We start from the raw sequence: 15,916 nt of genomic DNA on the forward strand, positions 1-15,916 counted from the left end.
TGCAAAAAATAGTTCTCTGAATGTTTTCATTACAGTTATTTATATGGAGAGATGTTTCATTGCTCTTCTGGTAAAACTCAAAGTGTAATGCCTAACACACAGGGTAGGTGACAGTTAAAATTTTTAAGAAACTGCCAAACTAATCTAAAATGATAGTTCCCTTTTGCATTTCCACCAGCAGTGTATGAGAGTCCCATTTCCTCCATATTCCTGCCAATACTTGATATGGTTAGTCTTTAATGTTAACCCTTTTAGTAAATGTGTAGTGCTATCTGTGGTTTTAATCACATTTCCCTAGGGATTCGTGACTGTGAGCATTTTCTCGTGTTAATTTACCACTATTACCGTGCTAAACGTTGGCTGCTCACCACACGAAAGCCAAAACTCAAGAGGCAAGGTTGGTGTAAGAAAAGTAGGTTCATTCAAAATGCCAACATTCTGGGAGGATGGTGGACTCCTGTCCAAAGGCCATCCCCCCCCCTTTCCCTCAGCATGGCCAAAAGGTTTTATAGGCAGATAAGGAGAGGCAGAAAAAAGGAAAAGGGAAGTTGGTCAGGCAATTCCTCAAAAAAGACGCTTCCCAGACGCTGGTTTGTTTCAGGGATATGCAGATGTAAAACCTTTCAAGTCAGTGTTCTGGAATTTTCCTTGAGGAAATAGGGTCATTGATCCTGGTATGCATAAGATCTGGAGTAAACATCCATGAAATTAGTATGGCAGAGTAAACGTATAGTAAACAGAGTCATTAAGGTTTGGCGGGAAGGGAGGAGAGCAAAGAAAGAAAAACTTAAAAAGTCCCAAGCTCAACTACACTGTTAAGTCGAAATTATACTAAGAGGTTTAAATCTCAAAATAGAAGATACAGTGTCAACGTTATGTTACCGGTGAGTGGGCCCTTCTCAGCACAGTGTCCAGGTTCTTGGCAACTCGAGCAAAGAATTGAACGAGATACCGAGGTAAAGTAGTGAAAAAGCAGTTTATTAGAAGAAAAAGTACACTTCAAAGATGTAGAAGTGGGCTCAAGCAGAAAGCAGTGGCTCAAGGACATTATTAAAAGAGAAAGTACCCTCCAAAGGGATTGGAGCGAGTCGGAGCAGAAGAATGGACTCAAAGGCCTCAAGTCTCAAGGCAGCATTACCGTGTTTCCCTGAAAATAAGACCTAGTTGGATCATCAGCTGTAATGAGTCTTTTGGAGCAAAAATTAATGTAAGACCCGGTCTAATTTTAATATAATATAGTATAATATAATACCGGGTCTTATATCAAATTTTTGCTCCAAAATATGGGTTAGAGCTGATGTTCCAGCTAGGTCTTAGTTTTGGGGAAACACGGTATTAGGAGAAAAAGTACACTCCAAAGGGTTTGGAGCGGGCCCCAAGCAAAGGCAAGGCTCAAGAGGCACTGACTGGCGAGGACTTGGAGTTTTTAAATCTTTTTCTCTAGAATGGGCTGTTTCTTTCCAGGCATGGAACCACTTGATTGACACCTGTGATTGACAAGAGGATATTACATCATCTTTTTAGACTGCGCTATTCCTTCCCAGAATTCAGTCTGTTATAATGATACTACTGAACTGGGCATATGTATGATATTATGATGGTATAATGATGCCCAGGTGAAATGAAGGTTGTTGTGGCCTATACTGTGCAGGTGTGAGTAACTGCTGCAATCCAGTTGGGTATTTTGTACCCATTTGTTTCCTCATAAGGGTAGATAATTACAGTAGGAGGGGAAATTTGGGGTGGAGGGGAGGTCTTTTGGACGGTCGTGTTCTGTGGGTTGTGTTGGACGTACAGGAATGCAGAGACCCGATACCTATCTCTAACTGCCTGCCTTGTTTTCCCCTTGAGAGATGTGATCCTCATAAAATCTCTCTGGGAAGTTGAGGAACAGGGGTCTTTTCTTCTGTATCTGCTTCCTGCTGGGCAGGGGTGAAGAGCTGTCCCTACCTATTGGGGGATTCACAGAACCCTATCCAATCTCAGATGAGAGGAAGGGGTCTCAAGATCCGCTTGGAAGACTGAGATCTGCTTGGAAGGCTGTGTTGGCTTCTTTGGTTGGAACTGGTAATGTTGCTGGGGTATCATCTTGTCATGCAGGGTGTCATGCAGGGTCTCTAGTCCCGTTCACCACATAAGAACGCAGGATATGGTGAGGCCAAAAAGGAACACCCATGGAGCCATAGACAGGGGAGTCATACTACCATATTCTCACTGGCGGCTGGGCCAGAGACACAGGAAGCAGGATCCACACGATCTGCAACCCACGCTTGCTAGCTCAACCACCGTCTTCTTGCTAGCCCCCATTTGCTGCTAGCGTAGTCACAGCAGTTATATTAGTGGCTCACTGGTTACAGCTGATGGCCAACTACGCACAGCTGATGGCCAACTACGCACAGCTGATGGCCATCCAATCACAGTTGATGGCCATTTACTACCTGAGCCAGCACCTTTCCACATGAGGGCGAGAGCCTGGAAACTGCACTCCTGGCTCTGTCCCCACACATCTGTATCCCCAAGGCCCCTAAATGAGGAAAAATAGATTTTGATTAAACAGAGTTAAAAGTGTTGGCCCAAGAAGCAGGACCTAGAGCCATCGACACAAGGTGGCTGTGGGATAGAATTCTGTTTAGCTTCGTGGAACCTATGGTCTTTTCCTCTGGTTAATCCGGTGTGGGGTCAGAGCCCCAGAAAGTAGTTTCCAGGCTCTCGGCCTCACATAGACAGGTGCTGGCTCAGGTAGTAAATGGCCATCAACTGTGATTGCATGGCCATCAGCTGTGGCTAGTTGGCCGTCAGCTGTAACCAGTGAGCCATTGGCCACTAATACAACTGCTGTGGCTACGCTAGCAGGAAGAGGAAAAAAAAGAATGGGGGCTAGCAAGAAGATGGCGGCTGGGCTGGCAAGCGTGGATGGCGGTTTGCGGACAGTGTGGATCCAGCCTCCAGTGAGAGTATAGTGCCGCCAGAGAGAATATACTAGTATGACTCCCCTATCTATGGCTCCGTGGGTGTTCCTTTTTGGCCTCACCATATCCTGCGTTCTTATGTGGGGAGCGGGAGCAGAGACCCCCAAGGCCGCCCCACATGACAAGTGGCGCAGCGAGCAGGGTCTCCCGCATGACATCCGGTTATTTAGGTAGTGGTGTTCACCTAGGAGCTGGGCCTGGAGTGGCCTTGAGCAGGGAGCAGGGACTTCCTATGATTCAGGCTAGGAACAATCTTCAGTTTAAGATTAAAAAGCTGATTTGAAAGGTGATTAAGATCAGGAACTAGGGAGCTAAGAAACGAGGGAAAAGGAAACTTAAAATCCCTATAGGAAAGAAAACTTAGAAGTTTTTCATTTGGGGGCTGGGCTACTCACTTGGCCTGTATCAGCTATTCCACCTGTAAATGCTTCAATATAAGAAATTGAAACCTAAGAACAAGTCACAAACAGCCAACTAGGCCTTCCCAAATGAGGCAACTCCTTAAGCTATAGCCAATCAAATAATTTCCTTGCTTTGCTTCCTTTCCCCTAGTTCGGTTTGGTACTGCCTGATTGGAATTGATGTTTGCTCAAATAAACTCTTCAAAATTTTAATGTACCTCAATTTATTTTTAAAGAGAACAAATACCCCTCCCCCAAAAAAATACTTACAAGGCTCATCCATGTCAATGGCCTTTCAGTAAGGAGGTCTTCCTCACTGCTCATCCACTCTTCTCAGCAAAATCACCTTTTCTCCTTGATTCCGTTGCACCTGCCACATTCTAACATACTATATAATTCAGTATTTCATATTTCCTGTGTTTTCCTTGAATATAATAGAAGCCATATAAAGGCAGGGCTCTTTGTTTGTCTTGTGCCTGAATTTCTCCCACGCACTTACAGAAAGTTCCTTTAACTCAGTACTCAGTGAACATTTGTTAGAGCAGTGAATACACAGGACACTTCAATTTCCTTATTATTTTCACTATAATGGATACTCAATGTTTTCTGTAACTCTATCTGAAGTAATATTGAAACCGGAGGGCAACTGAGTCGGGCTCCTGCTGCCTGCGCCACTCAGCCAATAGACCGACACAGGAGTTGGGCCATAGAATAACTGTTTATTGTCAGAGTGATGGAGAAACTGACCTAAAATGATTCCCTGCCACATGGAACTGAGCTAAAATGGTGGCCCGAGCGGGGAGAGAGAAGTCCCCAGCCTAAGCCCCAGCCCACTTCCACATAATCCCCTCCAAGCCACACCCAGAGCCAATCACCAGACGACACTTACCCCTTCCCCAATTCAAGGAAGTCTCCAACCCATAAAAACCTGCTCAAAACCTTGCTAGGGACTCAGTCTTTGGGAAGGATCCTGCTTATCCCTCCAGCATAATAAAGCTGACTCTCCTAACTCTCTGAGTGCCGCGTGGGTTCTTTCCAGTCCTGGTATTCCTAACAAGAGCACCGGTGATCTGAGAAGGCAGCAGGTTAGCACCTTCAAAAACAGCCTTACCATTCTGAGACTGGCTTAGGGTATTGAAGGGAAAATCTGAGTGTTCCTCCAGAGGCTACACTTACGGGAGTTTGCAGGAGCCTTTCCTCTGGCAATGTGGCAGGAACAATGATGGGAGTAGCCTGGAAAGAATACTAGACCATAGAGACTGTGATCAATAAGCTAAGGGCATTAATCATAAGATAAGGGTAATTTTGTAAAACAGGGAACTGGGTATGATTGGGCATTCTGAGCTCAAGCCACAGAGCGAGTGGATGATCTATTGTTAAGATGTAGGTCACGAAAAGGTGAGGCCTGGACATTGCGAGGCCTCTACTACTGGGGTCCCAACTGGGCCCTGCTTCAGTATGGCTCAGTGTTTACAGGAATGAAAAAGAATCACATTTTGGAGACAAAATACAATGACCAAGGTTCTAACACAGTCACATACTCAGCTTGATTCTTTTCTCAGACTTCAGAGAGCCTTTTCTAAAAGTTCTCTGAGGTCTTATTTTTTTCACCCTGTACTGATGTTTCCCCAGAGCCATTTCTGCTGCTGTCTTTAAGGAACTGAAGCAGGGCCCAGTTGGGACCCCTACCAACATCCCAGCCTCACCTTTCCTTGACCTAAAGCTTAACAATAGATCATCCACTCACCCTGTGGCTTGAGCTCAGAATGCCCAATCATACCCAGTTCCCTGTTTTAGAAAATTACCCTGAAACTTATTAATACCCTTAGGCTTATTTATCACAATCTCAATGGTCTACCAGGTTACTGCCATCATTGTTCCTGGGTTGCCAATATGGGAGAATCACGTTGCCAGAGGGAAGGTTCCATGCAGACCCCAGGAACCATCATGTAGCCCCTGGAGGAATGCCTAGATTTTTCCTTAAATACCCTAAGCCAGTCTAAGAATGTTAAGGCTGTTTTTGGAGGTGTTAACTGGCTGCCTTCTCAGACCACCGGTGCTCTGAAAATAAATGCTTATTCTATGGCCCAACTCCTGTGTCAGTCTATTGGCTGAAAGGCGCAGGACTCAGTAGGCATCCGGTTTCAGAGCTATATAACATTATTAACTGCATTCTGAAATGCACATTTCACAACTGTTTTTCTGAGATAATCTCAGTTCCACATGCAAAACTATACCACTAATGCCTGCGGAAATAACCATTTCCCAGCAAGATGATACCACGAGGTTCAGATACTCCTTTATTTCAGCGTTCATTTGTACCCATCGCACACATGCTCTGACTCAATATTGCAGGGTCTATCCCATACCCAAAATAGCATCAGTTAAATTGCTCTTTGATATAGACGTTAGATTCCTTAAAGAAATTGAATATATCTGAGGATAAGGTGTAAGAAATATATGGGTAAAAGTGTTCCTCAGTGGGTGGGAAACAATTACTAACTATACAGGTAAAAGGTTTTGGAGGGAGCAGAGGACAACCTCGTGGTTGTCCACCTAATTCACTGTGGCCCGACATCCATCTTCCTCCCCAGTCATAAACTATTGTTCCAAACCAATCATCCTGAAATTCACAAAACTGACTAACGCTTTAGGCTACAAGCACTTGAAGAGCAGTAACATCATGTTTCAAGCTATGTATGGACTCCTTTATGTCACACTGACACTCTGGAATTATATGACATTATTAATCGGATTTGGGAGCCTTTCAAAGAATATGTTTATCCTTGGGAGACGGCTGAACCTCACGGAGTCTGAAATGATAACCCTTCGCCTTGATCAACAATGAGCAAAGCCCCTCTCCCTGCTAGGGGGCATTATTTCCAGCTCCCGCAGGGTGCCACGTAGAACACCATTCCCGGCGACCTCTAGAACTATGGGAACGACATTACACACAATTCTCTGCGCAGTGTTGAGCCAATGACAGATCAGGATGAAAGTATTTCATCACATCAGGACGGGACTTCCGGCGTCCTCCTCGTAGCGGGCCATTTCGTGTTTTCTCAGGATCGCCTCACTGGGTTAGAAGCTCCGAAGCGTCGTGTGGGGGTCACGATGCCGGGACCGAGGAGGAGCGATAGTAGTCATGGTCCCCGCCGCGCAGACGCGGGTCTGAGGCAGGGCGACGCCGCCGGGGTGACCTGCGCCAGGACCGGGAAAGGGACAGCCGCTCTCGCAGCCACCTCCTCTCCCGCCGCTCCATCCCGGCTCCGCCCACAGAGTCCGATGGCGGCGGCCTCGCTTAGGCTCCGGGCTCAGGTGAGTGCGTGTCCCGTGGGCCATCACCGCCCTCACCCCACCCGAAGCCTAAAGCTCCGGGTGCGGGGCGCCTGCTCACGTCCTGCAGCTCAGGCCCCGGGCGTCCAGGACAGTGAGGCGCTCGTGGATGACATCCGGTGTGACGGCGATTGGGAGAGGGTTACAGGCAGAGGCTGGCGGTGTATAGATGTGGAGGGGCGACTGAGCCGGGAGCGAGGTGTTGTGTCTGGTGGCTTGCAGGCCAAGAATTCACGAGTCAGGCAGAAATATAGAAGGAAGATATATTAAAGTAAGAGAAGGGCCAGCTGGGCAGTCTGCTGGAAACTACTGCAAACTACTGGGTTGAGTCTTGTTTGGTCTCAAGTTTTGTATTTTCTAACCAGGATATAAATTGCTTTGGCTTGTAGTGGAATTTTCTATTGAGTTCGGCTTTGTCCGTTGTGGTGCGGGAAGATGCAGTTAAGCCGGTTACTGCAACCTTTGCATACATTATGTAAATTTAAGTTGGAGCTAGGAGTGGATCCCACACAGGTGTAAAACTTCTCCCACGTCACACGGCCAGTACTAGGCCAAAATAAATAGAAACACTGAAATTGGTATGCCTAGTAAATGTATAGGAAGCAGAACCATTAAGAGGCAAAGAAAAGAAAGCTTTCAAAAAGTCCCAAGCTAAATTATACTTGTTAAATTATACCAAAGATCCAAATCTTAAAATAGAAGATTTAATGCCACCATTACAATCCCCTGTCTTAACATTCCCCCATCTGTGATCAGCAATATGGAAAAATCTTTGGAAATTGGGATGAGGGTCCATCTTCTGTAACTGCTTCAGAGCTGGGCAGGGGCGTAGAGCTGTCCCTACCTATGAGATTGCCTGTCAAAGGTGGTGGAACGACAGGGCCTGGGAAAATCCGGGAGGCTCTGTCCAGAAAAAGGATTGAGTTGGGGACTCCATACTGGAAGATTAGAGCTCTGATCTATGGGAACGGGGGGCCGTTTCAGGATCATCCACAGGAATGGGCTGGAAGCCTTGTATAAGTGCCATCTGCTGTTTAATGGACTCAATCCTGGAAGAGACAAATTTTAACCAGATGGTTAAAGAGGCATGGTCGAAATATAAGTAACCTAAGCACAGTAAGGAGGGGTACTACTAAAGGTGAGAGAAGGGACCATAACTAGGATTCCCTAAGAGTGGAAAGGGGGTCGCAGGTGGGGTGCAAGTAAAGAGGAAAACAAGAGCTCTTCAGAGAGAGGTATGAAGAGCAGCTCCAGGAGTCTGGGGTTAGTTATTAGTATTTATCAGTCCTGGGAGATGGACTTGCTTCTTTGAAGAGGAGCTTAAGGTCTTCAGTTGGTTCAAGGACAGAAGTGGCAGTCTTCCATCTGGGGGAGCCTTTGGAGACTTAAATGAAACAGGTTTGATTCAAGAGAAGGGGACCCAGCTGCTGACTCTCTGAAGCCCGACAACTGGCCTGTCAAGGGCCCCCATCCCCCTCCAGCCTTCTAACAATACTTGGTCCTGACTTTAGAAGACTGCAATGTGTATAGGGGTCGGCCTGCGGGAGTTGCCGGTCCCTATATTTCCTGAGTGCCTGCTGAACCTCTCAAGTTAATATAGGAGATAACAGAATTGAGGTCAGAGTCTACAAGCATAAAGCAATGGTCAGTAATTAAAGCTAGGGCTTATTGACCAAACTTTCCCAGAGTCCTTTTCAAGGGACTCTATTTATCTTTATAGCTGAGCAGGTTTCAGAAGAGTGATCAACAAAGAATAAATGGCTAAATTAACAGCTTACCTGCTACATCAAGGGTCACCTGCAGTTTTGCCCCAGTAATAAGAACAGCTTGGGAGACCACTGGGAGTTCAGGCCCATTAGTCAATCACAGCCATTTGTTGGGGAAGGAGTTGGTCCCCACTCCCTTCACAGCAGGGGAGGATCCCTCCTCCAGTGCCCTTTTATTTTGCAAAGGGGCCCTGCTGCTTTGGAGGATTAAGACATTCCTTACTCCAGTGGTCTGGGCTTGCACATCCTGGTGTGTCTTTCCTGGGGTTTCTGGGGTGCCTGAGGTAGCTTAGTTCTGTTGCCAAAATCTGGCGTGTCTCTGGCCTTGTCTGTCCCGTCTTCGCTGTTTCTTTCTTTTCTCTTATTCCCTGTCTCAGTTGTAAAAGATTGTAACAAATTCCCCGGCCTTCTCTAGGACCTGTGCCTTTTCATTAAGATGCAACAGTGGGTCAGAATTACTGTCACATCCTGCCAGATTACGGAAAATATTAGGCCAAGCTCAATGAGTTTACCCTAAATGTATGTAGGTTTTTGGTAAAAGCAGTTAACATCATTGTTTACACTGGCTTATACCTGACATGTGAAGGGCACATGAACTCCAGTAGTCCTAGAATACAGAAGTTTACATAGTTATTAGCAAAACCTAGTTCTTACTATTGTGAAGATTTAATTTTCTTCAGTAACCAAGGACCTGATTAGGACAACATAAAACAGAAATTATTTTGATGACAGATGTGATCTTTGCTTTTTAGGCAGAACTTTCTTTCCTTCCTTCCTTCCTTCCTTCCTTCCTTCCTTCCTTCCTTCCTTCCTTCCTTCCTTCCTTCTTTTCTTTCTTCCTTTTTTTAACTTTTGTTGGGGAACAGTGTGTTTCTCCAGGACCCATCAGCTCCAAGTCAGTAGTTGTTTTCAATCTAGCTGTGGAGGGCACAGCTCACTGGCCCATGTGGGGATCGAACTGGCAACCTTGGCGTTATGAGTGCTGCACTCTAAGCAACTGAGCCAACTGGCTGCCCCAGAACACTTTTATAATATCAGTAGCAGATCAGTAGTTCAAGAAATTTGTCCTGCTTAACAGAGAAAGAACACTCAACTCTATTAGCTTACTTTTGATATTCTAGTTTACTTAATTAATTGTGTTTAGCTTAACTATACATAAAAAGCTCTCTCAAGAATTTTCACAAACCTCCTACAACTTTCCTAGTCCCTCTTACTTTGTCTCTTCTCACTCATTCAGAAATACTATCTTTCAGTTCCTTCAAAAGAAACTTTCTTTCAGTTCCTTCAGAGATGTATTTCCATACCTTATACCTTTCTTGAAAACACACATTAGAATCCATAACCTTCAAAACCTTAATTTTTACTGACAACCAAAAGCAAGCAATTAGCACTTTCACTGGCAAATCTAGGACATATTTTGTAACTTTCAAAAGCATGTGCTTTTGTAATAAAATGTAAGATATGTTTATTTACAGATCTTAATTATCTTTTAACATTCCTGTGATGAACCCAGAAATAGATTAATTTAAACCTATTTAATAATTAATATTTCAGTATTTCATTGTTTTGAGATACCTAGATATTCAATAATTTTTATCGTGTAACATAACTTAGCAAAACTAAAATCTTAAGATGCTGAGAAATTATGTTCAAGCATCCACAATATATGATTATTACTGAAAATTTTCACTTAAAACATTATTTTAGTTACTTCTTATTAGTTCTTAACTCTATGAGATCCCGAAGTTAATTATCCAAGCTATTTTCTTAACAAATTCTGCAGCAGAGATAACATGAATTTGTCTTAAAAGTAGGCTTATTCAGAATGCCGGCACTCTGGGAGGATGGCGAACTCCTGTCCAAAGGCCATCTCCCTTACATTGAATCCCACTATGGGTGGTCCCTTCAGGACTTAGAACGGGACCAGTGAAGTAAGGAGGAGGAGTTGCAGGAGACAGAGAAAGGGATGGGGCATAAGAATGAGAAGGGGGTGCCAAAGGAGGAGGAAAGTCCTCCTTTCCTCCTTGGGAAGGAGGAAAGTCCATAGGCTGTTTCAGCCATGGGGGAACGTGGGATAAGAGGATAATCAAGGAGGTTGGGGGAGGTAGACTGAGGAAATTTAGCTAAGCACATGGGGCATTGTTTCTGGAGATATAGGTGTTGACGTAGGGCCATGAATGAAGGCTTGGACACGGGCTACAGCAGGTTTTGGGGGTTTTTTGTTTGTTTTTTAGAAGCAAGATAGATTGGTACCAGTCAAGCCTGAGAAGTTAGCCATCTGTTATGGAGGTAATGAGAGGTTTGAATCTGAGGAGGGAGGTGGTCTCACTGAGGTCTTAACAAGCTCCATGTGGTTGCAGAGAAGACAGCAAACTATGGGGATAAGGGAAGAGGCAGGGAGCACAGGAGGAGGTTATCACTGTCATCCAGATGAGTGTTAATGGACCACAGTGGCAGCCATGGAAGTGGGAAAAGTGATTATGTATGGGTCCGTGTTTTGAGAAGGTCTAAGCCAAATTTTGGGTGTTGCAGGTGACGAGAAAGGAGGGAATAAAAGATGATCCCAGGGTTTTTGGTCCTGGGAGCTGGAGGGATGGAATCTCCATTAACTGGATGGGGAAGTTAGCAGTAGGTTATTTCTTTGGGACTATAAATATGGTTGTTTTGGCCCATTACCAATGTATGGTTTCAGAGAACAGTGAGTGGTGGCATCAAGTGGGTAGTGTTAGGCACGGCCAGAGGAATGAGTCCCAGGAGACCAAAATTGGTCTATTAGAATTTATTTGGTGGGCTTGAGCTGCAGGAGGTCAGGTTAGAAAAGACCATAACCTCTCTGAGTAAGAGGGGTGTGGAGTTTTTCAGTGCTTCAGTGACTTTTTGTTGCATTGTTTACTGAAACTGAGGGTTTCAGGGTGTGGCCATGTCTTCTTGTTCCATAACCTGATTCCCATGCCATTGTCTGGGAATGTTCAGGTCTGTTGATCATGGGCTCCTATGAGAAAAATACAAGGCAGCAGGTACAAGCAAACAGGGAGCAAGACAAGATGGCCTCTAAGATAAGATGGTTTCTGTTATTCAGCATATCCGGGCAGTTTCTGTAGGCCTAAGGCGGGTTCTGCTCCTGGCCTAACAGGTACCTGCACAGGCAAGTCTGGAAAACCCAGGAAGGTGGTTAGGGTGGGAACATCCAAATGTGTGTGTGGACCAGGGTGGAGCTGCTGATGGCAGGGAAATGCAGCTTATAGTGCCAGTGCTGTTAACACGTTGCGTATGGCGGGGTTTAAATCCCTCATACCCCTCTGTTCTGGCAGGTTTTTAAAAGAAACTTCTTTAAAATGCACTCTTCTCTTTAAAGCGTAAATGCTTCTATGTCATTTATTATTTTTCTATGGAATTTTTTAGGATTTACTCACCTATGACGTTAGTAATCCCTCCTGGTGTGATACTGCAGAAAGCAGCTTCCTTTGTTATTAACGAAACACAAATAATTCAATAAAATGTGCAAAGTAAAAAGAGTCAACAGAAAAAACGAGAATTCTCGTTATCCGTCCTTAACGCATGGCTCAGAAAAAAAACGAAGATTCTCGTGATCCGTAAGCAACGTGTTAACGAGGCCAAAAAAACTAGGCTGCTTGCTGAGTAGTGGGTTCTCTTGCTCAAGGCCTGGTTGGGGTTGCTGGGTATCACAAACATGAGTGAGGGAGAGAAGTGGCAGTGGAAATATTGTGAAAGAGAATGATCTGGTAAGTGGTCAAGACTTCCATGGGATGAGTAGATGAGATGGCTCAGGAGATCTAGGAGTAATTGAGACAAGATGACAGTGAGGCTGGGACTCCTGCTTATTTACTGCTGTATGGATCCATCAGAATTTTGTGATGAACTTTGGTGGGTCTGAGGTGTGTCCGTCTTGCTGGTGGGATAAAGTCTGGGCAAATGTGGTCATTTGTGGGTCACTGTGCCTGTCAGGGAGACATTTAGGATTGGGTTTTAACAAATGTTGAGTGGAGAGAGGAGGGTTGTAGCTGCTGAGGGGAGAGCAAGTGCAGGTCTGGAGTGGAACAGGGTCACAGACATCTGAAATTCCCATGTGGTTTTGGGTGACTAATAAGCAAATATCATAGGCAGGTGGGGAGGCCGCCAAAGCAGCATTTGGGGCTTTCTTTGTATATACTAGATGTAGATGGAACAAAAACCATCTCCATTTTTGTGTTGTTTTATGCTATGACCTTTGACCAACCTCACTGTCCTTAATAAGCATATCAAAGCCTACTAGTTAATGATGATCTGTGTTCCCTGAGTACTTTTGTTTGTAATGGCCAGCATGACAACCTGGCCAAGGTTGCTGTCCTTGGTAGGGCTGGGTGGTTTGGACAGCTTTCTTCTCTCCTGCAGCCCCAGTAACTGCTGTACTGAACCGCATAGAGAAGGATCAGAGGTCAGTAGTCTTGCACTGAAACTAATGAGTTGCACCTTGCTTGCCCCCTCCTTGGCCAGGTCAAGGTATCCAGACCCATGGCACTTCTGTGTCCCAGGGTTTGATCCCTTCCTTTAGCTGACATTTCCTTGTGCCTGCTTGTACCAGGAATTGCAGTCGTGGTCATGGTCATTACTTAACTGGACCCGGCTTCTTTTCAAAACTATCATGTAAGGTGCTTTTTATAGTGTTTAGATTTCTTTTCCCTGTCCCACCTCCCCCTACTTTATTGAAATATAGTTGACAAATAAGATTATATGTATTTAAAGTGTATAGTATGATTGGGCATATATATACATTATGAAATAATTATCACAATGAAGTTAATTAATCTGCCCATCCCCTGACATAATTACCTTCTTTTGGGGGAGGGGGGTGAAAACACTTAGGATCTACTCTCAGCAAATTTCAAGTGTATAATACAGTGTTATTAACTGTAGTCACCATGCTATACATGAGATCCTCATAACTTATTCATCTTATAAATAAAAATGTGTATGTACCCTTTGACCAACATCCCTTATTTCCTCCAGCCCTCATCTGGCATTCTACTTGCTGTTTCTATGAGTTTGACCCTTTTTTTTCCTTTAAGGTTCTACATTTAAGTAATAACCATATAGTATATATTTATCTGTCTCTATGTGGGTTATTTCACTTGCATAATGTTCTGCCAGTTCATCCATGTTGTTGCAAGTTTTTCCATTTTTCCTTTTTTATAGCAGAATATTCCTGCATATGTGCATTTGTGTACGTGAGTGTGTGTCTGTCTGTCACATTTACTTTATCTGTTTGTGCAGTGAGAGATACTTAGTTTGTTTCCATAAATTGGCTATTGTGAATAATGCAGCAATGAATATGAATGTGCCAATGTGTTTTGAGGATAATGATACTGTTTTTTTCGGATGTATATCCGGAAATGGGAATGGTGGATCACATGGTATTCGATTTTTCATTTTTTTAGGAACTCCCATAATATTTTCCATAGTGCCTGCACTAATTTATATTCCCAACAACGTTGTTCAAAAGGTTCTCTTTTCTCCACATTAATTTGATGTAGTTCCATTTGTTTATTTTTGCTTTTGTTGCCTGTTCTTTTCATGTCATACTCAAAAAATCATTGTCAAGAGCAATAGGACCCTTTTCCCTATGTTTTCTTCTAGGAGTTTTATGGTTTCAGGTCTTCAACGTCTTTAATCTATTTCAAGTTCATATTCATGTGTGATATAAGATAAGGATCCAATTTCATTTTTTTTGCATGTGGGTCCAGTTTTCCCAACACTATTTATTGAAGAGGCTATACTTTCCCCATGATGTGTTCTTGGTACACTTCTCAAAGATTAGTTGACCATATATGCATAGGTTTATTTCTGGGCTCTTTATTCTGTTCCATTGGTCTGTCTGTTTTTATGCCAGTACTATACTGTTTTGATTAGGATAGCTTTGTAATTGTTTGAAATCAGGAATGTGATGCCTCCAGCTTTAATCTTTCTCAAGATTGCTTTTGTTATTCAGGCTTTTACATGGTTCCATATGGGTTTTAGGTATGTTTTACTATTTCTGGGAAAAAGCATTGGAAATTTAATAGGACTTACATACCAACTGAAGATTGTTTCGGGTACTATACCCATTTTAACAATATTATTCTCCTTTTTCATGAGTGTGTGATATCTTGTCATTTATTTTGGTCTTCAATTACCTTCATCAGTGTTTGATACTTTTCATAGTATACATCTTTGAGCTTCTTGGTTAATTTTATTCCTAAGTATTTTATTGATCTAGATGCTTTTGTAAGTGGGATTGTTTTCTTTTTCTTTTTATTTTTTTTTGGGGGGGGGATTGTTTTCTTTGTTTCTCTTTCAGATATTTCATTGTTAATGTACTGAAACACAAGTGATATTCATATGTTGATTTTGTATCCTGCAACTTTACTGAATTTGTTTATTTGTTCAGACAGTTTTTTGCGGTAGTCTTTAGGGTTTTCTGTATATAACATCATGTCATCTGCAGGGGTGATTTTGCTTCCTTTCCAATTTGGATGCCTTTTATTTCTTTTTCATGCCTAATTGTTCTGACTAGGACTTCATTACCATGGTGAATAGAGGTTATGAAAGAGTAGCCATCCTTGTTTTTTTGTTCCTGGTCCTAGAGGACAAGATTTTAGCTAATTTTTTATTATTGAATACAGTGTAGGCTGTTGGCTTGTCATATCTGGCATATATTACGTAGAAGTACATTTCTTCTGTATCTAATTTGTTGAGAGTTTCTATGATTAAAGTATGCTGAATATTTTGAAATGCTTCTTTTGCATCTGTTGCAATGATCATATGATCTTTTTAACTTCATTCTAATAGGTGGTATATCACATTTATCGACTTTTGTATGTTGAGACACTCTTGCATTCCAGGGGTAGTACCAACTTGATCTTAGTGCATTGTACTTTGTGCTGTAGAATTGAGTTTGGTAGTATTTTACTGAGAATTTCTGCTTGTCTGTTCATGAATATTGGGGTATAATTTTCTGTCCTTGTAGTGTCTTTGAGTGGCTTTTGTAACAGGGTGATATAGGCCTTATGAAAGAAATTTGGAAGTGGTCTCTCCTCTTCAATTTTTTGAAGTTTGTGTGGAGGGTTGATGTTAATTCTTTATATGTTTGGTAGAATTTGCCAGTGAATGTATTTGATCTGCAGCTTTTTATTGTCAGATTTTTGATTATAGGTTTGTTCTTAGTAATTATAGGTGCATTTTGATTTTCAGTTTTTCATGATTCAGTCTTAGTAAGTTGTATGTTTCTAGGAACTTAGCCATTTCTTCTAGGTTATCCAATTTATTTGCATTTAATTGTTCACAATAGTCTTATAATCCATTGTGTTTGTTTTTTTGGTTTTTTTTTGTGGTATGCATTATAATGTTTCTCTTTCATTTCTGATTTTCTTATCTTTTAATTTACATAAAAGTTCGTAAATTTTACCCT

This window comes from Rhinolophus sinicus, chromosome 8 (genome assembly GCF_057876585.1).
Source record: "Rhinolophus sinicus isolate RSI-liver-muscle chromosome 8, RSI-T2T, whole genome shotgun sequence".
NCBI classification, from domain to species: domain Eukaryota; kingdom Metazoa; phylum Chordata; class Mammalia; order Chiroptera; family Rhinolophidae; genus Rhinolophus; species Rhinolophus sinicus.